Raw genomic sequence first — 10437 nt, forward strand, 5'->3', positions numbered from 1 at the left:
CTATGCCTCTTTTATCAGAAAGGAAAATTAGGTTTTATAGGGATTACACCTATTTAGGTGCTGCAGGAAATGTCCGATTCCAAACAGATGTTGAAACAGCATGTTGTGCGTTGATGGGATGTTTGAGCTGGGGAACAGTCCAGTGTTTCCTTTGGGAGTGTATTGGATTTTAGGCACTAGCTCCAGGGTTTAAATCTAGGTATGGCATTTTCAAGTGAGGAGACACATGACCAGTTTTAGATCTATAAATGCGTTATATTGGGGGGTGGTCTTCAAGTTTATGGGGAAGGCAGCATTTTGGACTAAAAAAAACATTAACTATGCTTCAGTTTAGAGGTTTGGTGTATGTGCTTTCAGATCACAGCAAGAAGGCCGGTTTACTTCAGGAATATTCTTTCTAATATCTTTTACTTAATTTGAAGCACAAGATATATTACCTTAGGTTGAAAGTGGAGATTACTGGAACAAACAGTTGTGTAAGGTGACTAGATAGAACACAGCATTTGAGCCTTTTTTCCTCTCTTTTGGATGGAGTCCAGGAGGAGAGTTTCGTTTCACTGAGAAACCTATACCTTTTTAGGTCTGGTGCTAGCCAAGACCTTTTGATTTTACAAAAATTATATGTATAATATACTTATATAGGTTTTCAACCAGCTCTCTTCATCCACTGATCTGTTGTGTCATTCACATTAAGCTACTGCATACAGCAAGAGGCAGTGGGTCAGCCTACTTCAGCCACTCGCTAACTTTACTTTAAGCGACTGCATTTTGCCCTTTCACAAGCAGCACATGCACACTAAAGATAGTTTCTTCCAGTGCCAGTGTTTTTATGTATACATAATTATTACTTTAATGTTTCCTTTGTGTTTAGAGCCTAATGTGATAGCAGGATGCTTTCTACCAGCTCTTCACACCACAGGGCACATTTCAACTTTATCAGTTCCTGTCTCCTTCTAATGATGGTGTAAATTCCTTTTGGACCTTCCTTTATTTTATCAGATTGTTGCTATTTCATATTGATGAGGGCCCGGCAGTTTCCCAAACAATAACGTTTTGCAAAATCCATGACAGAGCAATACAAGAAATGCCAAACTCAAAAGGATGGTGGCCAACACCAGACCTTGTGGCTTTGCCATTGCTTGTTGGGCTGGTGGTGGGTAGGTCAGGTTTTTGGCAACTGGGTCACTGACTGGGTCTTATTACCCACTGTAAGGAAATATAAGTGTGGCTTCACCGCTTAAAGGGGGCGTGGCCGTTTGGAAGGAGGGGCCACTAGGAATTACTGTGTCAAACACTCCCCGATGTGTTGCTGGCAGGAAAACAACCCACCCTCATCTGAGGGATTGGCTTGGTTCTGGGAGCTGTCATTGCTAAATACAAAACAAAAATCTGAAGTTAGAGATCAATGCTGCTGAAACAGTATCTACAACTGTAGAACGTGCATGTCAATCAGTTGTAATCACTGACAGACTAGTCATTTTCCAAAAAAACACTCTGTAAATAAAGAACAATGGTCAGATCAGAGGTATAGAGATGGCGAGCAGGCAGTATTTTATAAAAGATAAAGACGTGGATTCATAAGATCTTTTAAAAAGAAAAAGACATGCAGGTGTATCACATAACGCACATTTCAAGAGCTAAAAAGCTGGATGAAGGCCAGGAGATGTTATATCGAAAGTGTAGAATCTAAAAACTTCTTAGTAATGGCCTAGTTGGCCTGCTGCTATTTAGAAATAGTGGAGTTTATAACTTTTGATTCTTACTCTATTTCTGGCAATGTTGAAGGTTTCTTCTCATGGTCTTTGCAGTTAATGATGACCAAATATATCTTAAACTAACTATGTGGACTCTCCTTGTCAAGTTTTTATTTTCCCTTACCTGGCAACTTCTTCCACATAATTAACCGCTTGTAGCACTTGAGCTCGATATGGCACTACCGATTTTTGTCACACGAGAGAAATATCAAAGTACTGATTTAAATGGGACATTAAACATTCTCAGTCACTATAATACTCTGATTTAAGTACTCCATCTGCGATTAATTGGGGCTATATATTGACCAACACTGCTCTTGCTGTGGTGGCATAGACAGCTGGCTGACACTGCTGCGGTTTCATCACAGCTATGATGGTTTCAGCGCGAGTCACATGCAAAGGAGTGGCTAGAAGTTAACAAGCTACGCTGTGTTGCTATTTTTTGGAGGGTTAATAAGGCACCGACATTGTGTGTTCTCTTTGGCACGGCTAAAGGCAGCCACGGAGTGGGTGAGCATCAGGGAGGGAGGGTGCGCCTCGCTGATGAGTTGCTAAGCAACGTGCTCTCACATTCAGATGCCATTGGAGAAACCCACAGTTCTCCTCAGGCAGGACCACTTTGACACACTGCAGTCATCCGTAAAGCAGGCCGGGCTACATTTTGGAAACTCGAGTACCGCGTGAAAAGACAATGTAAAATCCAGCAATATTGTAGCCCCAGACCAATAAAATACTGATGGCTGAAAGACACATAATCAACTACAGGAAGTCCCGTTTCTCAATGGTCTGCATAATTGGTCTTCCGTCAAACTGAAAAACATTTTAGTTTCTACACCTATGTATAGCCTTTCTTAATCATGAAAGTTTAGACAAAGAACACCGCGAATGTAGGTTAAAGAATGGGAACTTCCTCTACGGAGACATGTTAAGATACCAACCTATCACTTTAGAACACATTTAGTATAACTGGGTGAAACGTCTCGTCCTTCCTTGGAACAATGAAAGGCAGGCATTTATTTATTACGATTTGATTTAAACAGTGCATGGGTTCAAAATGTACATTGCTTCTTAGCAAGTGGAAATGTATGGCTAACCAGGAGCCTTGTCCAAACACGTCCTAAGGCTATGCCAGTCTATTAACAAGATCAGGAAATGTGATGGACTTGATTCATTGAATCCTCAACTTCCTTTCCCTTATACCCGAGACTTCCCCCGCCCTTCATCCTCAGAGGAGAGGGAAGACAAGAGAAGGTAGGAGCTGCTCCGACAGCTCCCTGCTGACTTCGCTTTTGCCCATCTTTCAAGGACCACCACTCTCAAACAACTGCTTTAAGCCACGTACTTCTTGTTTCATAGAGGCGGGCTATCGGCCACCTCGCTGGCCTGTTCTCTGGTCCATACATGGCGGGCAAAAAGGTTTTACAGATATGGCTAATACTCAAGACTATGCGCAGGAGTGCCTATATGGTGAATGACATGGAATGATAGTTGATGGCTCGGCTGTAAACAGGATTTGCACTAAGTTTACTAATAAAAAGTCATCAGAACTAATGCAAAAATCACATTTTAAATCATCAACAAGCTGCCGTCGCATATTCTGAAAATTTGCTGCCTTAGCGGACCACTGTCCGTGCACTGCTTTATCCTAATTATGTACATTATGAAGAGCAACCTTTGCCCGGCTTGAACTTTATGACTTGAAATGCAGCGAGAGCCTTGCAAAATCAAAAGAATTAACTTCCACTGCACCCAGGTACTGCCTTGATTATTTAGGAAGCCAAAAACAAGAAAACCCCACGGGGAAAACAAGCAAACTAATTACGTTAATTACTTTTAATGAATGAACTCGGCAGATGTCAATTGTACCAGGAAAGGGAAAGCAAATAAACTGCTTTATTCACAAAAAGAATATGAGGCTTTGTGAAAAAATACCCAGCAGAGTGACTATATTTTTAAGGCTGGAAAAAACTCAAAGTACAAGCAGAATTTTCTCTATTTACTGCGCAGTGGTCTCACTCCTTTACAATGCCAACCAGTGAGCTACTACTGTTTTCCACAGTACTGCCTGGCTATGTCTCTTCACTATAAGAGGGCAGCCCCTTTGTCACACATGGATCCATACCTCCCCCTACAAAGACGCATTTTATATGCTCAAAGAACAAATCTGTTGATTTCCTATACCGCTGCTCTGCGTAAGGATAGCTGGTCAAAACGCCCTTCTCCTTTGTCATCCATCCCAAGAAGACAGGAAGCTGAGATTGGAGGTCAGATTCGAATCCCATGCACACGGCAGCGAGCAGCCTGGATTTGATTACAATGCGACATGATGTCATGTATCCAGGACAACGGGAGCATTCTGGTCCCCGAGGGATCAAAATCACCCCCCTGGCCCAAGCATCAGGCAATGCTGGTTTGCAAGCCGTGGCCTCGCACTGCCCAGCAGGACGAGAGCAGGAAAACAAAAAGGTAATTTCAATGCCAAGTACAAAATCTGAAGTCGTATCCTGAAATGGTTTCATAAAATTAACCAGCATCATTGTGCACATACATTAATGCCCCGGTGTCGAAGTGAGGTTTTCGCATCTTGCTTGCTATGCAGTTCATGGTCCACAGTCAGGCCGTTCTGCTCGAAACGTAGTAGAGGTCACACGGTTTCTGCAACGTTACTGTGTGCAGAGCGATTCACAATGTGTCATCGATGAGAGGTTAAGAGGTACTTAGCTTTTAAAACTGCTACATCACTAGAGTGTGTGCGAAATAGCTACCAACATACAGGTTAGTCTTACTTTGCTGTCAAATGTGGATAGAGCGTGTCTACTTGGTTGCCCAACAGGGCACAAATTCAACGACTGAGGGAGCTGAATGGCCCCCGTATAAGTTGGTTGGGGAACCCTGATGTTCAGGCCACGGTGTGATGACACACACCAGCACGTACAGGTCTTGGCCACTACCCACACTTCTAAAGACACCAACTATAAGTAAAGTATTTTGTGAGGAAACTGACAATTAGCATGTAGAAGAGAAAACAAGCTATTTCACACCACTGTGTCCTCACTCAAAAGAGTGAGTTGCCCAAAGAGATCAAAGTGTTACATTGAAAAAGCTATTTATTAAAGCAACTCACTTGTTGAAGACAGACCTGGATAGCAAAGAAACTATCACATGTTCTTGTATGTCTTATCTATGAAACAGAGAACTTGTATTTGAAATTTCGGGAAAGAATACGCACATTTATGATCTTCAGGGGTGAAAACGTAAACTACTTAGGCCATATCTTGCACCAGAACTCCAAAATGAGCCCAAACTACGCACCTATTGAAGATAAAGGAATGTGCGCATTTAGTTATAATCTGGTGCAATTTATGAACATTTTGAGTTTTCCCTTCAATTTTCCGTCTGTCCTCACTCAGTGAAGCGAATAAGTTTTCAGGGCATGTGGCTCCACACGATCATTATCACTCATCCCCAGGCCAGAAACTATGAATGAAGCTCAAATTGCTTTGTAAAAAACACACATTCTGGGCGTACACACATTCTGGGCGTACAAAAGGCTTTAGATAGTCAGTGGCAAAAACTGAACGTTAAAATCTCTATTTATTTTTAAATATATATAGAGATTGAAAATAAGTCTCCTTTTGAGTGATCTTTGATGTTGTGTATCGCTACTGCTAGGGTAATAGGCCTGCAGACTAACACAATGGGACACGTTTTTCAGATGAAGTTTAAAACAGTTGCAGAAGGGCTCTCGTTACGAAAATGGTAATGGTATAATTAGAGCTCGAACAAATACATAACAAAATAAATACAATAAAACTGGGGGCCCTACATAAAAACAGGTACATGTGAGAATGTCAAGTTGGTACCTTAATATAGTAGCCTTTAGCATTCAATGTTTTGGCTTTCTACTCAACCTAGTAATTAGGCACTTCACAATGGCTACAACTAACCAATGTATAATCAAGACCTGCCCCAGGGCTATGAGTTCCAACACACCAAGCAGTCTTCAACATTTTTCGGACTTTCATTGCCAGGGGCAGGCATAGTTGAATCACAGCCAGACCACATTGCACCCTAGGGCACTTCCACATAGGTAACATTAATATATTCATGCAGACAACATTTCTGCAGAAAGGGTAACACTATAGGAATCTAAATCTCCCAATACATACGGCACACGGTGAACCGCAAACCATAACAAATCTTTTGACAATTTTTTTTTCCTCAGACCTACCTACTACTCTCCTTTACCAACACACTTAAAAAAAGTAACAACAATAAAATGCAGGAAGGTAGCCTTAGCTCAGACTGAACTTCCTACTAACTGTATTGCCAGAGTCTGTGTAGCAGGGAGGGGCACATTGGAAACTGAAAGGGGAAGAAGTCTGAACATGAGCCAAGAATGCCTGCTATAAATACACATATGCAAAATAATGTTCTCATTCAAACTTAACTAGTGAACATATAGGCAGAAGAGTTGCCTCACTTGATAAGTCCATTCTAGCCGCAGAACTAATATAATGACAGAACAGGTTTGGAGTAATCCTGGAGGGAGGGAATTATTAGTACTCGTTTGAGTCTTCATAACCCAGGACGAAAGGAGAGCAAGAAAAGTAGAAGTGTGTCCATGGTAAGTAACAATCTGAGCCATACAAGAAGCAGATGAAATCATGGTCCTTGCCTTTTTTTTTTTTTTTAAGGGTACGATTCGTACCTTTTGAGGGATGTAAAAAGAAATAAATGCATAAATGTCTTCTTAAAGGGAAATAAAGAACACTTGCCTTAAACTATGTGCACAGCCAAGCACACAGTAACTGGTGAAGTTTTTACTAAGCGCAATTGTTAGATTGTGTCAGGTTGACTGACACCGCGCAAGTAAGTACTGCCCTTCCCCCCAGCACTGTCTTTTTAACCATCAGCATTACCACTTTCTATATTGTGCTATAAAGTATGTGGCTTTGGGATATCGGATAGAAATTGATTAATACTAGGGTTACCGAAATCAAAAACACAGCTGAGCCACACAGAACCAAAGATTAATAAACTGTTCTCGTAAAACGGATATGTATCTTTAAAAACGTACACTGGATTAATATGTACAGGAACAACAATAGCCCTATCCAGTCACCTAAACAATAGAAACCAAGGGCGGAGAGTGCAACGGTCATCAATGAAAACTATGAACACAGCTGAGCACGAAAGGCAATCAGTGAGACTTGTATATTAACAAAAGTTCTGCTACACGCCAAGAAACGTAAGGCTTTTTACCCCATAAAAACATGGTTTCAAAAGGCAACTCCTTGATTGTTAAAGTCCGCTCTTATGAAAAAAACAATATATGCAAACTGGTTGGCATTTTCTAGCTAAAAGTAAATAAAAACAAAAAGAAGTAAATATTTGCGGCAATGTCAAGCGAAATAGAAAGCAAGGATCAATACCAAAACATGGCACTAGGACACCCACCCATTTCCTGATTGGGTCACATAGTGGCCAGCTCGTATATCTGACAGCACTTCTACGTACGACAGGCAAGAATGTGTGATGCCCCACGCATCGAGGTAAAAGTTGGAGTTCGTCGGGTCATTCGAACATCTAATTACTGACCCGGAAGCCTCTAATGCGTTTCTTGCTTGGTGAGAGGCGGGTAAAGTAGACCATCAAAATCGGATCTAAAAATATAACAGTGCAGAAGGCACCTGGGGGAAGGCAGTTAGTCACTGTGCCATACTAAGAAGCGAACATATTTTTTATGAGACGTAAAGCAACGTTTGGTGTCTCTTAGCAACCCTTCCTTTGGGCAAGCCAGAATGGAAAGTCGCACGCACGAAGCAAAACCAGCGCTCAGGGTTAGAGATCATGGGGGCGTTTTATGGAAAATGCAACGACAACTAACCTAGACTTCAATATCCGAGTTTACTCCTCTCTTGACATTCAATGATAGTTGGTGACCGGACTGTGTTATCCACCTCACCTTCCGTGCTGTATGTTTTTATCCCTGGTTTTGCTTCCTTAATGCCTGTCTACTATGTAATGCAATTTCCATCTGTTTTTCTTTAAAGTATGTTATGTAAAGCGCTCTGATACCTACGGGTCAAGCTAGCGCTATATAAAACTTTTAAAATAAATAAACTTCTAAATATACAACATAAAGAGCCTACAATAGCACAGACACCATAGGCTCAACCCTCAAATCAATGCGAAACAATTCGGATTACATTTAAATCACTTCAAATCTGCCCTAAATAGTACCATTCCAGCAATGAAAAGTATAGAAAACGTGTTACTTTGTTCTGATCGAAAACTCAAGGAGGTCAAGAATAATATAATTTTCTGTATGCGCCAATGAATACGTTACTGAAAAATCTACCTAATGGCGAGCAATCTAAAAACAATAAAATTCTAGAACTATCACGAATGTATAAAATGTATTCAGATTTAAAATGTATTCTAATTTGTTCGGGGCTGTCTTAAAAACAGGCTAACAAAATAACTTATTAACAAAACTATACCGAGACACAAAAAAGGATGGACAACATACCAGCACAACATTCAAAGCATGTTTGAAACTAAAGTCAGGACAGTTGAAATAGCGTAATGTGGTTAAATATAGATACGCTCCTTAACAACTGTCAATCTTAGTTGTGAACTCGCACCCTCTCCTGCAGACAGTAGGTCTACTCTAGGGAATACAGGCTGCTGAGCTAGGCCACGACAGTACAGCGATAACCTCGTGAATGTAACTGGAGCCTGAACTTTCCCTCGAAATGCACGCTTGGCAGCGCGTTTTCGGGGGCCCGTCCTGGTCGAGAATCCAAGGCACACCACTTCTCAGGAGCACGTGTCTGTCAGCCGCAGGAGAGGGAGGGGATCCTTTCCCTTCTCTATGCTGCGGGGAGGAGTCACCCCCTGCACAAAGCACAGCTGCCGGCGCACTTCGGGCACGGGCCGCCTCACTCAGGGCAGCTGCTGAGGACGGCCAGCGTGTCCCATGGGCACCGTGCGGCCCAAAAGAAGAGGAAAGAACGCGGGGGAGGCTGAGGAGTGCACTTTTTATGTACAAACACCGAGCACGCCATGCACTTCCTGCAAAAGCATAGGCAGGACTTCACACGCGCAGGGTTAAAAGCCGCACAGCCAGCATCCTTGCAGCAACACCACACAAGCCCAGCTTCACACTACACGCTCTGCCGCCCACCTAGCTCCGTCCGAGCACAGCTATTCTCGCCCCGGCTCACACCGAGAGAAATATCAGAAGTATCAGCAGCCATAAACACCATGCGGAACACGGCACTGCCTGGCCATCCGACACACTGCTGTCAGCGCCTGTATTGCTGAACCTCACACGCACTGCATTGTGAGCGAGCACTCTGGTCTCAACACTCACCGTCTACCACAAAGTATATGTGCTGAACCCCCCACTTACCAATCAGCATTCATGTACCCCCAGAACCTCAGTCACAACACCTCATACTACACCAAGAGCACTCCCATACACACTGTACAGACCTCAACCACGCGGAAACCCTCCACAGACCACGCTGAATGCCTACACACAGAGCCCATCGATCCTTTGCGCTCTACGCCCAGCACCCCACCCACCAACCTCATAACATATGCTCAGGCAGCACCCACCCGCGCACACTGCCCTATCTGCCTCAAACCTCACTACTTGGCCAGCACCGGGACATCCGAAACGTCTATAGCTCCAGCCGCAGTCTATAATCAGCCCCTGGGGTGCAGGGCTGTCACCCTCCCATACTCCACTGTACCGCTCGCCGCGACCTCCCAGGACGCCTGAGTGGCGCAAAGCAGCAGCCACCCCTACCGACAGGCACAATGCACATACTCACAGACATGTAGCGTGTCCCGCGCGCTCTGTACAGTCCGTGTGTGTCTATGTGTCACAGACCAGCAGCTGCTCCCCGCACCACCGCGCGCACACGGCCACGCCCACATCAGCCAGTCTCCATGGCAACCAGGCGCTCTAGCCGCCACCAGTAGCTCCGCCCCGACAGCTGCGCTGACGCGCCAACAGCCGCCAGGCAACACCCCTGCCACCCACTGGCCCTAGCAAGAAGCAAGCACTGCATCCGGACAATGGGAGCATGGTTTGAGTCGACATAGAAAGAGGACAGCCAATTTCGAGCTAGCACCTGGGCCTATCGTTTAGGTATCAGGCATCCATCTTGGACTACGTATTTTTTATGATGATTATATTGAAAATAAAAAGAATATACGGACGATTGCTGCATTTTTTTCTTTTGACTAAGCAACTTAGTAACGTACGTATTTCTTGAAATCTTAGATATCGAGAAACATTTTTAATCACTTAGTACGTGTCTGAGTTTATGTTCATGAGTTTTGATGCATGTTCAACATCAGTTGCTTTTGCTTTGAAAAGAGACCAATCAAATTCATCACCCATAGAGGAGCGCTTTTCTTAGTTAAAGCCCAGTTGTTCAAGACGGTCATTTTGAATGGGCGTCTACTAGGCGGAAGGGGTGGCGCTTATCCATATTGGCAAGAGGTTTGGTTTTGCACATGTGATGTGCTCCATGATTTTGAGACGGTGTGTTTTAAAAGTGCAAACTCTCTACAAAACGTTTTCTTGAGTCGCTGTTTGTTTTGACGAACTTATATGCATTCTGCTGCTTTATGTGACGATTGTTCCGACAGGAATCTTGCG

General features: G+C 43.4%; 1 protein-coding gene across 3 annotated transcripts in view; it reads right to left on the reverse strand.

Annotated features, from left to right (window-relative positions):
* The window catches only part of FOXN2 (forkhead box N2), a 128461-nt gene extending 118674 nt beyond the window's left edge, over positions 1-9787 (reverse strand). The window contains exon 1 of one of the 3 annotated variants that reach the window (XM_085612734.1): positions 9602-9787. The gene's annotated coding sequence lies outside the window, so the exon portion shown is untranslated. Of the gene's footprint in view, positions 1-7214; positions 7330-9412; positions 9533-9601 lie in introns of those variants that run through there. The other 2 variants (XM_085612735.1, XM_085612736.1) reach the window with 2 other exon arrangements.
* Positions 9788-10437: the final 650 nt, after the last annotated feature.

Source organism: Triturus cristatus, chromosome 6, assembly GCF_964204655.1.
Source record: "Triturus cristatus chromosome 6, aTriCri1.1, whole genome shotgun sequence".
NCBI classification, from domain to species: domain Eukaryota; kingdom Metazoa; phylum Chordata; class Amphibia; order Caudata; family Salamandridae; genus Triturus; species Triturus cristatus.